The following is a 15,451-nucleotide window of genomic DNA, read 5'->3' on the forward strand; positions in this document are numbered from 1 at the left end:
CTATACGATCACGTGTCCGTGTGACGATATGAACATTTGAACAATTCAACTTTAAAGACAGTTTGTGAACAATCGAACATTTGAACTTTAGAATCTTTCTTAACTTTGTAATTACATAATAAAATTTAATTATCCACTTACTGACTTCGTTACACAGGGTACTCAGTGGGTAATATTCTTAGTACTTTAATTATGTGACGTGATTACGAGTATCTATTAAGATAAAAAAAGGAATTAATTTCAGTTAGTGGTCGAAATAAATGATAACATTATAACACCTGTTTTTATAGGGATATTCCAAATTCAGATTTTGCCGAAATAATCACAAGATGTCCTTGAACCTTTAATACACGAATGTAGTTTTATAACATTTACTCCCAAATAACACTTTAACGTAATAATGGAGACACAGCGCTACACTCTTTTTAGAGATTTTGTTCTAAGAGGGAAGTTACTTAACAAATCCTGAATTTGAGACTCGTATGATACCACGAGACAGGATGTTTATCTATAGTATTCCAGGTAATTTTTCCAAATTTTATTGATTAACGGATAAATTTCTGTTTTGAACTTAACATATAGCTACAGTCTAAGTTTTAAGTTTTTAGACGTCAATTACACTTTGTGAGTCTTCATGAAATTTGGTGAAACTCCGAGAAAAGCTTCTTCATGAAAAATATAGACTCTTGGGTAAATTTTTTAAGTTAAAGACATTAATAACTTTCGAAAACATTCATGGAGTTTTTGATTAGAAGAAATTTCTTCCAACGAACTAACTTCTCCATGTACTTAATGTAAGGTCTATGTCTGATCGAGGAAATTTCTTCAAAATAGCTTATAGATATATGCTTTTTATTTTAGTGGGATTGAAAGCTTGTCCATATCTTCAACTCATGAATACCTGGGTGGGAAAGTGCACCTGAAGACTTCACTGGCCATCCAAAGTCTGAGTTACCTATCAATTATGGGTATGGGCACATTTTTCAGTCTTTGTGTACAGTTCCCTACGGCAAAGTTTTTACCCACACCTAGTGGGATTGAAAGCTTGTCCCAGGCCCTTCTATTCATGGAAATGCCCGGGTGGGAAAGTGCACCGGAAGCTCACAACAATATACCAAATTTTTCATTTTTCAGCACAGGGGTGGTGGCAGGAATCGCTATCCTCCCGTTTCCCTACGGCAAAGTTCCTGACCACAGGTGGTTAGTTTGAAAGCTATTATCCATATCTTCAACTCATATGAATACCTGGGTGGGAAAGTGCACCTGAAGACTTCACTGGCCACCCAAAGTCTGAGTTACCTATCAATTATGGGTATGGGCACATTTTTCAGTCTTTGTGTACAGTTCCCTACGGCAAAGTTTTTACCCACACCTAGTGGGATTGAAAGCTTGTCCCAGGCCCTTCTATTCATGGAAATGCCCGGGTGGGGAAATGCACCGGAAGCTCACAACAACATACCAAATTTTTCATTTTTCAGCACAGGGGTGGTGGCAGGAATCGCTATCCTCCCGTTTCCCTACGGCAAAGTTCTTGACCACAGTGGTTAGTTTGAAAGCTATTATCCATATCTTCAACTCATATGAATACCTGGGTGGGAAAGTGCACCTGAAGACTTCACTGGCCACCCAAAGTCTGAGTTACCTATCAATTATGGGTATGGGCACATTTTTCAGTCTTTGTGTACAGTTCCCTACGGCAAAGTTTTTACCCACACCTAGTGGGATTGAAAGCTTGTCCCAGGCCCTTCTATTCATGGAAATGCCCGGGTGGGAAAGTGCACCGGAAGCTCACAACAACATACCAAATTTTTCATTTTTCAGCACAGGGGTGGTGGCCGAATCGCTATCCTCCCGTTTCCCTACGGCAAAGTTCTTGACCACAGGTGGTTAGTTTGAAAGCTATTATCCATATCTTCAACTCATATGAATACCTGGGTGGGAAAGTGCACCTGAAGACTTCACTGGCCACCCAAAGTCTGAGTTACCTATCAATTATGGGTATGGGCACATTTTTCAGTCTTTGTGTACAATTCCCTACGGCAAAGTTTTTACCCACACCTAGTGGGATTGAAAGCTTGTCCCAGGCCCTTCTATTCATGGAAATGCCCGGGTGTGAAAGTGCACCGGAAGCTCACAACAACATACCAAATTTTTCATTTTTCAGCACAGGGGTGGTGGCAGGAATCGCTATCCTCCCGTTTCCCTACGGCAAATTTCTTGACCACAGGTGGTTAGTTTGAAAGCTATTATCCATATCTTCAACTCATATGAATACCTGGGTGGGAAAGTGCACCTGAAGACTTCACTGGCCACCCAAAGTCTGAGTTACCTATCAATTATGGGTATGGGCACATTTTTCAGTCTTTGTGTACAGTTCCCTACGGCAAAGTTTTTACCCACACCTAGTGGGATTGAAAGCTTGTCCCAGGCCCTTCTATTCATGGAAATGCCCGGGTGGGAAAGTGCACCGGAAGCTCACAACAACATACCAAATTTTTCATTTTTCAGCACAGGGGTGGTGGCCGAATCGCTATCCTCCCGTTTCCCTACGGCAAAGTTCTTGACCACAGGTGGTTAGTTTGAAAGCTATTATCCATATCTTCAACTCATATGAATACCTGGGTGGGAAAATGCACCTGAAGACTTCACTGGCCACCCAAAGTCTGAGTTACCTATCAATTATGGGTATGGGCACATTTTTCAGTCTTTGTGTACAGTTCCCTACGGCAAAGTTTTTACCCACACCTAGTGGGATTGAAAGCTTGTCCCAGGTCCTTCTATTCATGGAAATGCCCGGGTGGGAAAGTGCACCGGAAGCTCACAACAATATACCAAATTTTTCATTTTTCAGCACAGGGGTGGTGGCAGGAATCGCTATCCTCCCGTTTCCCTACGGCAAAGTTCTTGACCACAGGTGGTTAGTTTGAAAGCTATTATCCATATCTTCAACTCATATGAATACCTGGGTGGGAAAGTGCACCTGAAGACTTCACTGGCCACCCAAAGTCTGAGTTACCTATCAATTATGGGTATGGGCACATTTTTCAGTCTTTGTGTACAGTTCCCTACGGTAAAGTTTTTACCCACACCTAGTGGAATTGAAAGCTTGTCCCAGGCCCTTCTATTCATGGAAATGCCCGGGTGGGAAAGTGCACCGGAAGCTCACAACAATATACCAAATTTTTCATTTTTCAGCACAGGGGTGGTGGCAGGAATCGCTATCCTCCCGTTTCCCTACGGCAAAGTTCTGGACCACAGGTGGTTAGTTTGAAAGCTATTATCCATATCTTCAACTCATATGAATACCTGGGTGGAAAAGTGCACCTGAAGACTTCACTGGCCACCCAAAGTCTGAGTTACCTATCAATTATGGGTATGGGCACATTTTTCAGTCTTTGTGTACAGTTCCCTACGGCAAAGTTTTTACCCACACCTAGTGGGATTGAAAGCTTGTCCCAGGCCCTTCTATTCATGGAAATGCCCGGGTGGGAAAGTGCACCGGAAGCTCACAACAACATACCAAATTTTTCATTTTTCAGCACAGGGGTGGTGGCAGGAATCGCTATCCTCCCGTTTCCCTACGGCAAAGTTCTTGACCACAGGTGGTTAGTTTGAAAGCTATTATCCATATCTTCAACTCATATGAATACCTGGGTGGGAAAGTGCACCTGAAGACTTCACTGGCCACCCAAAGTCTGAGTTACCTATCAATTATGGGTATGGGCACATATTTCAGTCTTTGTGTACAGTTCCCTACGGCAAAGTTTTTACCCACACCTAGTGGGATTGAAAGCTTGTCCCAGGCCCTTCTATTCATGGAAATGCCCGGGTGGGAAAGTGCACCGGAAGCTCACAACAATATACCAAATTTTTCATTTTTCAGCACAGGGGTGGTGGCAGGAATCGCTATCCTCCCGTTTCCCTACGGCAAAGTTCTGGACCACAGGTGGTTAGTTTGAAAGCTATTATCCATATCTTCAACTCATATGAATACCTGGGTGGAAAAGTGCACCTGAAGACTTCACTGGCCACCCAAAGTCTGAGTTACCTATCAATTATGGGTATGGGCACATTTTTCAGTCTTTGTGTACAGTTCCCTACGGCAAAGTTTTTACCCACACCTAGTGGGATTGAAAGCTTGTCCCAGGCCCTTCTATTCATGGAAATGCCCGGGTGGGAAAGTGCACCGGAAGCTCACAACAACATACCAAATTTTTCATTTTTCAGCACAGGGGTGGTGGCAGGAATCGCTATCCTCCCGTTTCCCTACGGCAAAGTTCTTGACCACAGGTGGTTAGTTTGAAAGCTATTATCCATATCTTCAACTCATATGAATACCTGGGTGGGAAAGTGCACCTGAAGACTTCACTGGCCACCCAAAGTCTGAGTTACCTATCAATTATGGGTATGGGCACATATTTCAGTCTTTGTGTACAGTTCCCTACGGCAAAGTTTTTACCCACACCTAGTGGGATTGAAAGCTTGTCCCAGGCCCTTCTATTCATGGAAATGCCCGGGTGGGAAAGTGCACCGGAAGCTCACAACAACATACCAAATTTTTCATTTTTCAGCACAGGGGTGGTGGCAGGAATCGCTATCCTCCCGTTTCCCTACGGCAAAGTTCCTGACCACAGGTGGTTAGTTTGAAAGCTATTATCCATATCTTCAACTCATATGAATACCTGGGTGGGAAAGTGCAACTGAAGACTTCACTGGCCACCCAAAGTCTGAGTTACCTATCAATTATGGGTATGGGCACATTTTTCAGTCTTTGTGTACAGTTCCCTACGGCAAAGTTTTTACCCACACCTAGTGGGATTGAAAGCTTGTCCCAGGCCCTTCTATTCATGGAAATGCCCGGGTGTGAAAGTGCACCGGAAGCTCACAACAACATACCAAATTTTTCATTTTTCAGCACAGGGGTGGTGGCAGGAATCGCTATCCTCCCGTTTCCCTACGGCAAAGTTCTTGACCACAGGTGGTTAGTTTGAAAGCTATTATCCATATCTTCAACTCATATGAATACCTGGGTGGGAAAGTGCACCTGAAGACTTCACTGGCCACCCAAAGTCTGAGTTACCTATCAATTATGGGTATGGGCACATATTTCAGTCTTTGTGTACAGTTCCCTACGGCAAAGTTTTTACCCACACCTAGTGGGATTGAAAGCTTGTCCCAGGCCCTTCTATTCATGGAAATGCCCGGGTGGGAAAGTGCACCGGAAGCTCACAACAACATACCAAATTTTTCATTTTTCAGCACAGGGGTGGTGGCAGGAATCGCTATCCTCCCGTTTCCCTACGGCAAAGTTCCTGACCACAGGTGGTTAGTTTGAAAGCTATTATCCATATCTTCAACTCATATGAATACCTGGGTGGGAAAGTGCAACTGAAGACTTCACTGGCCACCCAAAGTCTGAGTTACCTATCAATTATGGGTATGGGCACATTTTTCAGTCTTTGTGTACAGTTCCCTACGGCAAAGTTTTTACCCACACCTAGTGGGATTGAAAGCTTGTCCCAGGCCCTTCTATTCATGGAAATGCCCGGGTGTGAAAGTGCACCGGAAGCTCACAACAACATACCAAATTTTTCATTTTTCAGCACAGGGGTGGTGGCAGGAATCGCTATCCTCCCGTTTCCCTACGGCAAAGTTCTTGACCACAGGTGGTTAGTTTGAAAGCTATTATCCATATCTTCAACTCATATGAATACCTGGGTGGGAAAGTGCACCTGAAGACTTCACTGGCCACCCAAAGTCTGAGTTACCTATCAATTATGGGTATGGGCACATTTTTCAGTCTTTGTGTACAGTTCCCTACGGTAAAGTTTTTACCCACACCTAGTGGGATTGAAAGCTTGTCCCAGGCCCTTCTATTCATGGAAATGCCCGGGTGGGAAAGTGCACCGGAAGCTCACAACAACATACCAAATTTTTCATTTTTCAGCACAGGGGTGGTGGCAGGAATCGCTATCCTCCCGTTTCCCTACGGCAAAGTTCTTGACCACAGGTGGTTAGTTTGAAAGCTATTATCCATATCTTCAACTCATATGAATACCTGGGTGGGAAAGTGCACCTGAAGACTTCACTGGCCACCCAAAGTCTGAGTTACCTATCAATTATGGGTATGGGCACATTTTTCAGTCTTTGTGTACAGTTCCCTACGGCAAAGTTTTTACCCACACCTAGTGGGATTGAAAGCTTGTCCCAGGCCCTTCTATTCATGGAAATGCCCGGGTGGGAAAGTGCACCGGAAGCTCACAACAACATACCAAATTTTTCATTTTTCAGCACAGGGGTGGTGGCAGGAATCGCTATCCTCCCGTTTCCCTACGGCAAAGTTCTTGACCACAGGTGGTTAGTTTGAAAGCTATTATCCATATCTTCAACTCATATGAATACCTGGGTGGGAAAGTGCACCTGAAGACTTCACTGGCCACCCAAAGTCTGAGTTACCTATCAATTATGGGTATGGGCACATTTTTCAGTCTTTGTGTACAGTTCCCTACGGCAAAGTTTTTACCCACACCTAGTGGGATTGAAAGCTTGTCCCAGGCCCTTCTATTCATGGAAATGCCCGGGTGGGAAAGTGCACCGGAAGCTCACAACAACATACCAAATTTTTCATTTTTCAGCACAGGGGTGGAGGCAGGAATCGCTATCCTCCCGTTTCCCTACGGCAAAGTTCTTGATCACAGGTGGTTAGTTTGAAAGCTATTATCCATATCTTCAACTCATATGAATACCTGGGTGGGAAAGTGCACCTGAAGACTTCACTGGCCACCCAAAGTCTGAGTTACCTATCAATTATGGGTATGGGCACATTTTTCAGTCTTTGTGTACAGTTCCCTACGGCAAAGTTTTTACCCACACCTAGTGGGATTGAAAGCTTGTCCCAGGCCCTTCTATTCATGGAAATGCCCGGGTGGGAAAGTGCACCAGAAGCTCACAACAACATACCAAATTTTTCATTTTTCAGCACAGGGGTGGTGGCAGGAATCGCTATCCTCCCGTTTCCCTACGGCAAAGTTCTTGACCACAGGTGGTTAGTTTGAAAGCTATTATCCATATCTTCAACTCATATGAATACCTGGGTGGGAAAGTGCACCTGAAGACTTCACTGGCCACCCAAAGTCTGAGTTACCTATCAATTATGGGTATGGGCACATTTTTCAGTCTTTGTGTACAGTTCCCTACGGCAAAGTTTTTACCCACATCTAGTGGGATTGAAAGCTTGTCCCAGGCCCTTTTATTCATGGAAATGCCCGGGTGGGAAAGTGCACCCCCGTCCGGCCCTTTTACCCAGTATGGTAAAAATAATAACCATTGTCCTAACTTCAAATTATATGACAGTTATTCAATGGCAAAATATACATCATCATTACTTTTCCTGGAAAAAAATCAGCATAACTGTACCGATATGTGTTGACTGGTTCCCGGAAATTTGGAAGTACAAAAACAGGTACTGAGCAAAATCTGAGCAACAGGGCAAATATTCCCTGCTTTATAATTTCTTTTTTTTTTATCATTCAAAAGAGACTTTCAACAAGGGTCCTATAGTGATCCCAAGTGATTAAACTTTCATTTATACCAAAATAAACCAAATATTTCACTTATTGACAAAGTTTTGGCTATATGCGTAGGAACTATTTTGTTTGAAATATGTACTAGTATGTTCTTTTTGACCGGGCCGATATAGTAATTCTTTACCTAAAGAGATTTTAAGGAAATACACGATATTTGAGGATGCCGAGAGTATAGAAAGCCGTTATATGATTTTTCTACCGCATATAGCGTCTTTCTTGTTCAGTTTAACTTTTTATTTTTCTCACCGTAAATTGACATCTGCACTAATGTACTAAGATTGTTTTATTCTGTTCTACAATACTTAATACACCTCTGAATGTTGAGACTTGGTTTAGCCGTTATGTACTAAGATTGCCTTTTATTAATTCATCTATACTATATGTAGTTATTGTTACACGTTAAAAATCTTAGTTTAAAGTATCGCAAACAAATAACATTCCCGATACTTTTGGTTTTTTTAACTTGTTTTGTTTTTTTTTATTGTTTTTTTTTTTTCATTCATTTTTTGCAAGGAACGAAGATCTCGATTTTATATCAATGTATAATGCCATGTAATATAAAATCTTCAAATACTGAATTACTGATTTAGAGCATAAGCCTTGAGCAAGCACGCTACTCACGTTAACTGTTAGAAAGATTGAAATCCAAAGTAAAACTTAAACAAAATTAATTACTTTTTCCTTTCTAAAAAGGATATGTATTTATTATTCCGTCCCCTATTTATTGCAAATGTAGACATACGTGGTCCATTAAACATTTAAAAGCGATATATTACGTATTTCGTATTAGTAGAACGTTGTAGCATAATGTCAATTTGTGATTTTCAGACATATCTCTGAATGATTCTCTAACGTGTTGATGCTCATTGTTAAGTTTAGTGGTCGATAGAATTGGTCGCTAGCTTGATTGGTCGCTGGAATTGGTCGCTAGCTTGAGTCTGGTAACTTTTCTTAGGGACTAAAAAATTTGTATTTTTTTATCATTTGACACTATGCACGTCTTTCAAATATGTAAATATATTTAAATATTCACGAAACGTTCACAGTTAATATCAACAGATGAAGTATTCACTGGAAAAAGTCAAATCTAAGGAAACGTCGCCATGCGACGTCCACAAAAAGTCATCTTTTAAAAGTGAACAAATAAAATAGGTTATGAGCATCCATTTCTTAAGAAATGAATAGTAAGCATGGACTAATATGGAAAGCCTCAGCTGTCATATATTAGATATTTTAAAAACGTTATGCTGAAGCTTAAAATGTAAAGTTAAGACAGCGTGATGTTGAATTGAGTCATCAAAATGCTAACTCTAAATTACAATATGCTAAGTTGAATTTCCGCAATGTTGACTTGCAATGACAAGTGCTTTAGTCGTGATAGTATAATGATAAGTCACGATGTTGTGATGATATGCCAAACACACGTAACGTTGGGTTTAAAGACCAAACAGCCTATTGTTTATGCGCATCAACTAACGCAACTTGGTAGTGACATAAAAGCTCTATGACGTTGTTTCTAGCTATGAAAAAAAACGTCAAAGTATAACGTCATATTTCGCGTTTTTCACGGATTCCAACATGGTGTACGCTTAAAAATACGTCTTCCAAGAAAAGTGGAATTAAGCGTCGCGCTGATATCTAGTGGGAATTAAACACAAATGGACACAAAAGATACTACACTATCTGTAACATCCGTTCCAATAAAAAATAATAAAATATAACTTTTGAACTAGGCTTTTTGCATTTGCGCCTATCTGCTTTTCACTTTTTATCTTTCACTTTTGCCGATTTTGTCTTTCATTTGCGCCGATTGTGTGTACAGGGAAATTATAGGTAAAAGTTTTTTTTATTTATCATATACACCTCTTCCGTTTGCCAGTTGTAGATATGTTATGAGTTGTCCATTATAACATGTATATAACTGTTGTCCCCTGCTCACAAAGGAGAGGTGGGAGTAGAATTTCGAACAGCATAAGTCAATTTAAAAGATATCTGTACACTCTGTTTATATCCACTAAAATCACGGAGTAAAATTCTATTTACAGCATTTTAAAGCACCACAATAAAATCTACAAATACGTAATACAATGACTTATTATCTATTCTTGCCGAGTATTTATATGCCACACATCTGATATACTAGTATTCCTTTCATCTCTTCTATACCTGTTCAACGAAGTCCATCTTTTCTTTTTCGTGTCAAAACGAAGTTCTCAAACAATATGACCAAAATTATCTTAAACATAAGGGAACACTGTTATATTAATATATAGTACCAATATATATTCAAGGTTTACTACATGTACATGTATTTACTCGTTTAGCAAATATAGTATCGGGCTAGTGATAAAAAAAATAAAATAGGCGCTTATGAAAGAATCAAATCGGCGCAAATTAATTAAAAGATTGGAATTATTATCAAAACATGTGATACAAGTGGAAAATAGCAATGAATTTAATAAATATCATAATCAAACTGAACTCTGTGAAAAAATTATGTATTTACAATAAGTAGTTTTAGAGTAATAAATTTTTCAAATGTTATTACCAATCAAGTCAGTCTTTTTAGCCTTAATTTTGAGAAAATGGTTGAGGGGTACAAGAAATGATTTTACCAGAAACATGTACATTCCATATCACTTTTTGCTTTTCAAATTTCTTAGATATATATTTTTTTTAATCATTTATAACAAAGACGTTGAAATAATATGCATTTTGTTCATAAAACAGAGAAAAATCACAAATTTACAAAATTGACAGTATGGTAAATTTGACACAAAAAAGCATCAAAATATGACAAAACTTTCTTATATTAACACCTAGCTATAGTTTTTTTAAGTTAAATTTATTCAAATTGGTCCACTTCATCATTATTGAAAGTATGAAAAAAAAGTTTAATTGTGGAACTGTGAATTTTTTCACGATAATAGCCCAAAAATTGGTAAAAATTGATGAAGAATGGGAAAATCATCAAAATTGGGTACTTTCAAAGGGCCGTAGCAAAAAAAGAAGTGCACCACCATATGATGTTTTCTTCACAAATTATTTTTTTAGTCATATAAACCCAAAAATCAGGTTAAGAAAAAAAGTTTAATTCTAGAAAGTTTTGGCTCCTCAGAGGTGTACATCCTTAAGGAGAAATGATAAAGATTTCGCCTGGTCTCACTGAAGCTTAATGCAAAAAATGAAAGAAATTAATATTCAGTGAATGTGAATTAAAATAAAAATTTACAGTGTTTAAAACTAAACTTGTTGTAAATTTAACTTATGACAAAAACAATTGCTTCAAGAATAAGATCCAACATAAAATTTCTCACTTTCAAAAAGCTACAGTGACCGGAAACATTGATGTTCAATGCCGGCAATCTATACATACAACCTTGTCTTTGTTTTAATTTCCAAAAATGAGCAATTTAGATTCATAATATTTCATCCTGTTTTAACAAATACTTTATTGTTTTCAACTGAAAATAATTTCTTAGATTCTAAATTAGTTTTTGAATTAAAAACTTATTTGTATTTTATATTCACTGTCTCGTTAATTCAAAGCACATGGGGTAGTATTAACGGGGATCGTATTTTATAACGTTTTAGAATCAAAAACTTTACTTCACATATTATACCTATAATTTTAATTTGCTTATATTTTAAATATTCGGAAATAATGAATCCACAAACTAGATGGAATAATTTATATAATCTCGTCTTAGGCGAGAAACATAATGGTATAAAGAAGTCCGTCCGTGCTTATGTCTGTCCGTCTGTCAACAGTGGCGAAGGAGTGCGCTAACACAAACTTCTGAAATTGACGCGACAAAAAACCCCACACATCTAGTATAATATAATAGTCAAATAGTCTGTAAGTTAGCCAGTGTCATACATCATTTCTCTTTTTATTTTCAATGATTTTGCTAATGAGAGGGAAAGGACAAAAACAGACTTTCGTTTCTAAAGCGGCGTAAAAGGTTATTTCGAACAATTTTTCATTCCGACGGATGGTGTTTCTGAAGGTTTGCGTGGCAACAACATCATGAGATCTGATACTGATAAATGCATGTGATCTCTTGTATTACCGGATAATAAAGTAGGTGAATATATATTTAAATGTGGGTTTCAAACGACCAATTTGCAATTTTTTCAAAAAGTGCGCCAGCAAGCTTAGGAAAACTTGTACTATGACGTCAGATTCAATGTTCTGAGGAAAGACAACTCTTTTCTTCAAAACGAACGAGAAAAAAACCTGAAAATTACTCATAACTTTTTTGAAAGGTCGGTGACATATACTTTTTTTTGCTTTATTTTGAAGAGTACACATGACACTTTCCTTCTTGAAATTTTTATGAAGAAGTCACTGGTAAATATTTTTCAATTATGGAAACGTTTTTCATTCTTACGTTTTATTTTTGGCGGGAATGAAATAAATCATATTTTTTAAGATCAAAACAGTAAGTCTCAAACTCTTGAACCTGTATTTGATAGACACAAATCTACTGTTTAACGTGAAACAAGAATTATGCTTGTAAGTTTGATATAATGGGATTTTTGGGGAGTTTAAATAACAAGCACATATCATGTTAATATTAGGGAAAACACGAAACTGAGGTTGCTATAGTGACAAAACTAAGTCGGTGACCCCCATTTTTTTTCATCATATTTTGTTCCTCAAATCATGAAATACCTTCACACAAAATTTTAAGGAAAAATCACTGGTAGAACGGAATAGGCTGTTTGGTCTTTAAAGTACATGATGTGAAGTTGACGTTGCATGGTGTTAGCTTGCAGATGGATACTGCTCGGTCATACACTTCGATAGCTATGATAACAAATAAAATGAATAGCTAAAATGTATGGTGCTGACATGTTATTAATAAATGTTGAGCTGAGAATGTACGATGTTATATCATTGTGATATTACGATAGATCTATCATGCCATCTGTTGATTTAAAACACCATGATGCACAGTTGAAAGTACATGATGTTAAGTTAAGATAACACGATGCTACACTACTATATTGAAACGAAAGGCTTACCATACAATTTGTTGACTTAAAACAACACGATGCAACGTGTTAAGCTAAGATGCTCATTTGAAACTACACGACGTACAGTTGAAATTTTGTAATGTTAAGCTACGATAGTACGATGTTATATCATTATAATGCCACAATAGACTTATTATACAATTTGCTCATTTAGAACTACACAACGTACAGTTGAAAGTACGTGATGTTAAGCTAAGATGGCACGTTGTTATATCATTAGAATGTCACGATAGGCTTACCACACGATATGCTCGTTTAAAACTACACGACGTACAGTTGAAAGTGCGTGATGTTGAGCTATGATAGCAATATCTTATGTCATTATAATATCACGGTAGGCTTGCCATACAATATGCTTATTTAAAACTACACGACGTACAGTTGAAAGTACGTGTTGTTCAGCTAAGACAGCACGATGTTATATCATTATAATGTCACGATAGGCTTATTATACAATTTGCTCATTTAAAATTACACCACGTACAGCTGAAAGTGCGTGATGTTAAGCTAAGATAGCACGTTGTTACAAAATTTCAACTGTACGTCGTGTAGTTTCAAGTGAGCATCTTAGCTTAACACGTTGCATCGTGTTGTTTTAAGTCAACAAATTGTATGGTAAGCCTTTCGTTTCAATATAGTAGTGTAGCATCGTGTTATCTTAACTTAACATCATGTACTCTCAACTGTGCATCATGGTGTTTTAAATCAACAGATTGCATGATAGACCTATCGTAATATCACAATGATATAACATCGTACATTCTCAGCTCAACATTTATTAATAACATGTCAGCACCATACATTTTAGCTATTCATTTTATTTGTTATCATAGCTATCGAATTGTATGACTGAGCAGTATCCATCTGCAAGCTAACATCATGCAACGTCAACTTCACATCATGTACTTTAAACCCAACGTTACGTGTGTTTGGCATATCATCACAACATCGTGACTTATCATTATACTATCACGACTAAAGCACTTGTCATTGCAAGTCAACATTGTGCAAATTCAACTTAGCATATTGTAATTTAGATTTAGCATTTTGATGACTCAATTCAACATCACGCTGTCTTAACTTTACATTTTAAGCTTCAGCATAACGTTTTGTAAATATCTAATATATGACAGCTGAGGCTTTCCATAGACTAATGTCAAATTGTTCTAAATATCTGAAGAAATAAAACAAAACATCTGTTATTTGATTTTTAAGGATGTGAATTTAAGCATGAATTCAATTTGGGTACTCCTCATTACAGAATCATGGATCGTTTGGAGGTCGGTTCAAACCCGTTTTTCTATGATTCAATATGGATTCAAAATTAAATTGGTTGAACTGTATAGTAAATAAGGATACATCTACAAAAAAACACAGAATGGAAACTTTTGTCTGTATCATAAACGTAGGTGAAAAAACTGTCAAAATAGGTGCAATTTGGGTACCCTCACGTTACATGTTTTAATGTAAATTTAAGCATTTTCAAAACATAAAAACTTAAATTTAAATGAGTCTCATTCATTCAACATGAATATGTCTTAGATTTAGAAATATTAATCCCACAAAATCCTATGAAAATGGGAAATAAGAAGCAACCTTAACCTGAAAGATAACATATATCAAAAATAACGTACCAGCTAAAGTTAGTGAACACACAGGGAAATTACTAACAACCTTAAAAAGATAACATATATCAAAATAACATACCTTCTCTAGTCAGTGAATAATAGTGACATTACTAATAGCCTTAAAAAGATAGCATTTATCAAAAATAACATACAAGCTCTAGTCCGTGAACACACAGGGAAAATACTAACAGCTTTAACAAGATAGCATATACTAGTATCAAAACTAACGTACCAGCTAAAGCCAGTGAACACACAGGGAAATTACTAACAGCCTTAAAAAGATAACGTATATCAAAACTAACGTACCAGCTAAAATCAGTGAACACACAGGGAAATTACTAACAACCTTAAAAAGATAACATATATCAAAAATAACTTACCAGCTAAAATCAGTGAACACACAGGGAAATTACTAACAACCTTAAAAAGATCATATATCAAAAATAACTTACCAGCTAAAATCAGTGAACACACAGGGAAATTACTAACAGCCTTAACAAGATAACATATACTAGTATCAAAACTATCGTACCAGCTAGATTCAGTGAACACTCAGGGAAAATATTAACAACCTTAAAAAGATAACATATATCAAAAATAACTTACCAGCTAAAGTCAGTGAACACACAGGGAAATTACTAACAGCCTTAACAAGATAACGTATAACAAAAATTACATACCAGCTCTAGTTGGTGAATAGTTCCTAAATAGTTTGTACATAAATCAAGTTTTCATCTTTTTCATCCTGCAGTCAACTTTATATTGACAGATTAATTGAACTTAGTTTTTACACAGTATTTAACTTTATTGCGCTTGGTAGCAACAGATGTATTTAAGCCAGTTAATATATAAACAATTTATCACAAATACTGGTTTCTTAACAGGGATGCAGCTTTACTCAGGACTTTATACATTTGACAATATGCTGAATACAAAATTAAGCCTAATTTACTTCTTCATAAATAATGTAAATATATACATGTGCTATATGTATACGTCAAAACTTCATGAATGTCACTTTTCTAATTTTCTAATTTATAATTTAATCAATAAAACGGGACATTTTATAGTATGATTATAGTATTGACAGCCCATTTAATCCTTGATGGTGAATTTATGAACTAAACTATGACTTCTCAAGTTAAAAAAAGGTCCTGCGATTTCTCTATCATTTGAACTAAACTATGACTTCTC

General features: G+C 37.3%; 1 protein-coding gene across 2 annotated transcripts in view; it reads right to left on the bottom strand.

Moving 5' to 3' along the window:
- Positions 1–15,131, bottom strand: part of LOC127700630 (carbohydrate sulfotransferase 1-like) — a 60,443-nt gene extending 45,312 nt beyond the window's left edge. For both annotated transcript variants that reach the window (XM_052204172.1, XM_052204173.1), the window contains exon 1: positions 14,938–15,131. The gene's annotated coding sequence lies outside the window, so the exon portion shown is untranslated. The remainder of the gene's footprint in view (positions 1–14,937) is intronic.
- Between the last annotated feature and the right edge of the window lie 320 nt (positions 15,132–15,451).

This window comes from Mytilus californianus, unplaced genomic scaffold, assembly GCF_021869535.1.
Source record: "Mytilus californianus isolate M0D057914Y unplaced genomic scaffold, xbMytCali1.0.p SCAF_5, whole genome shotgun sequence".
Taxonomy (NCBI): domain Eukaryota; kingdom Metazoa; phylum Mollusca; class Bivalvia; order Mytilida; family Mytilidae; genus Mytilus; species Mytilus californianus.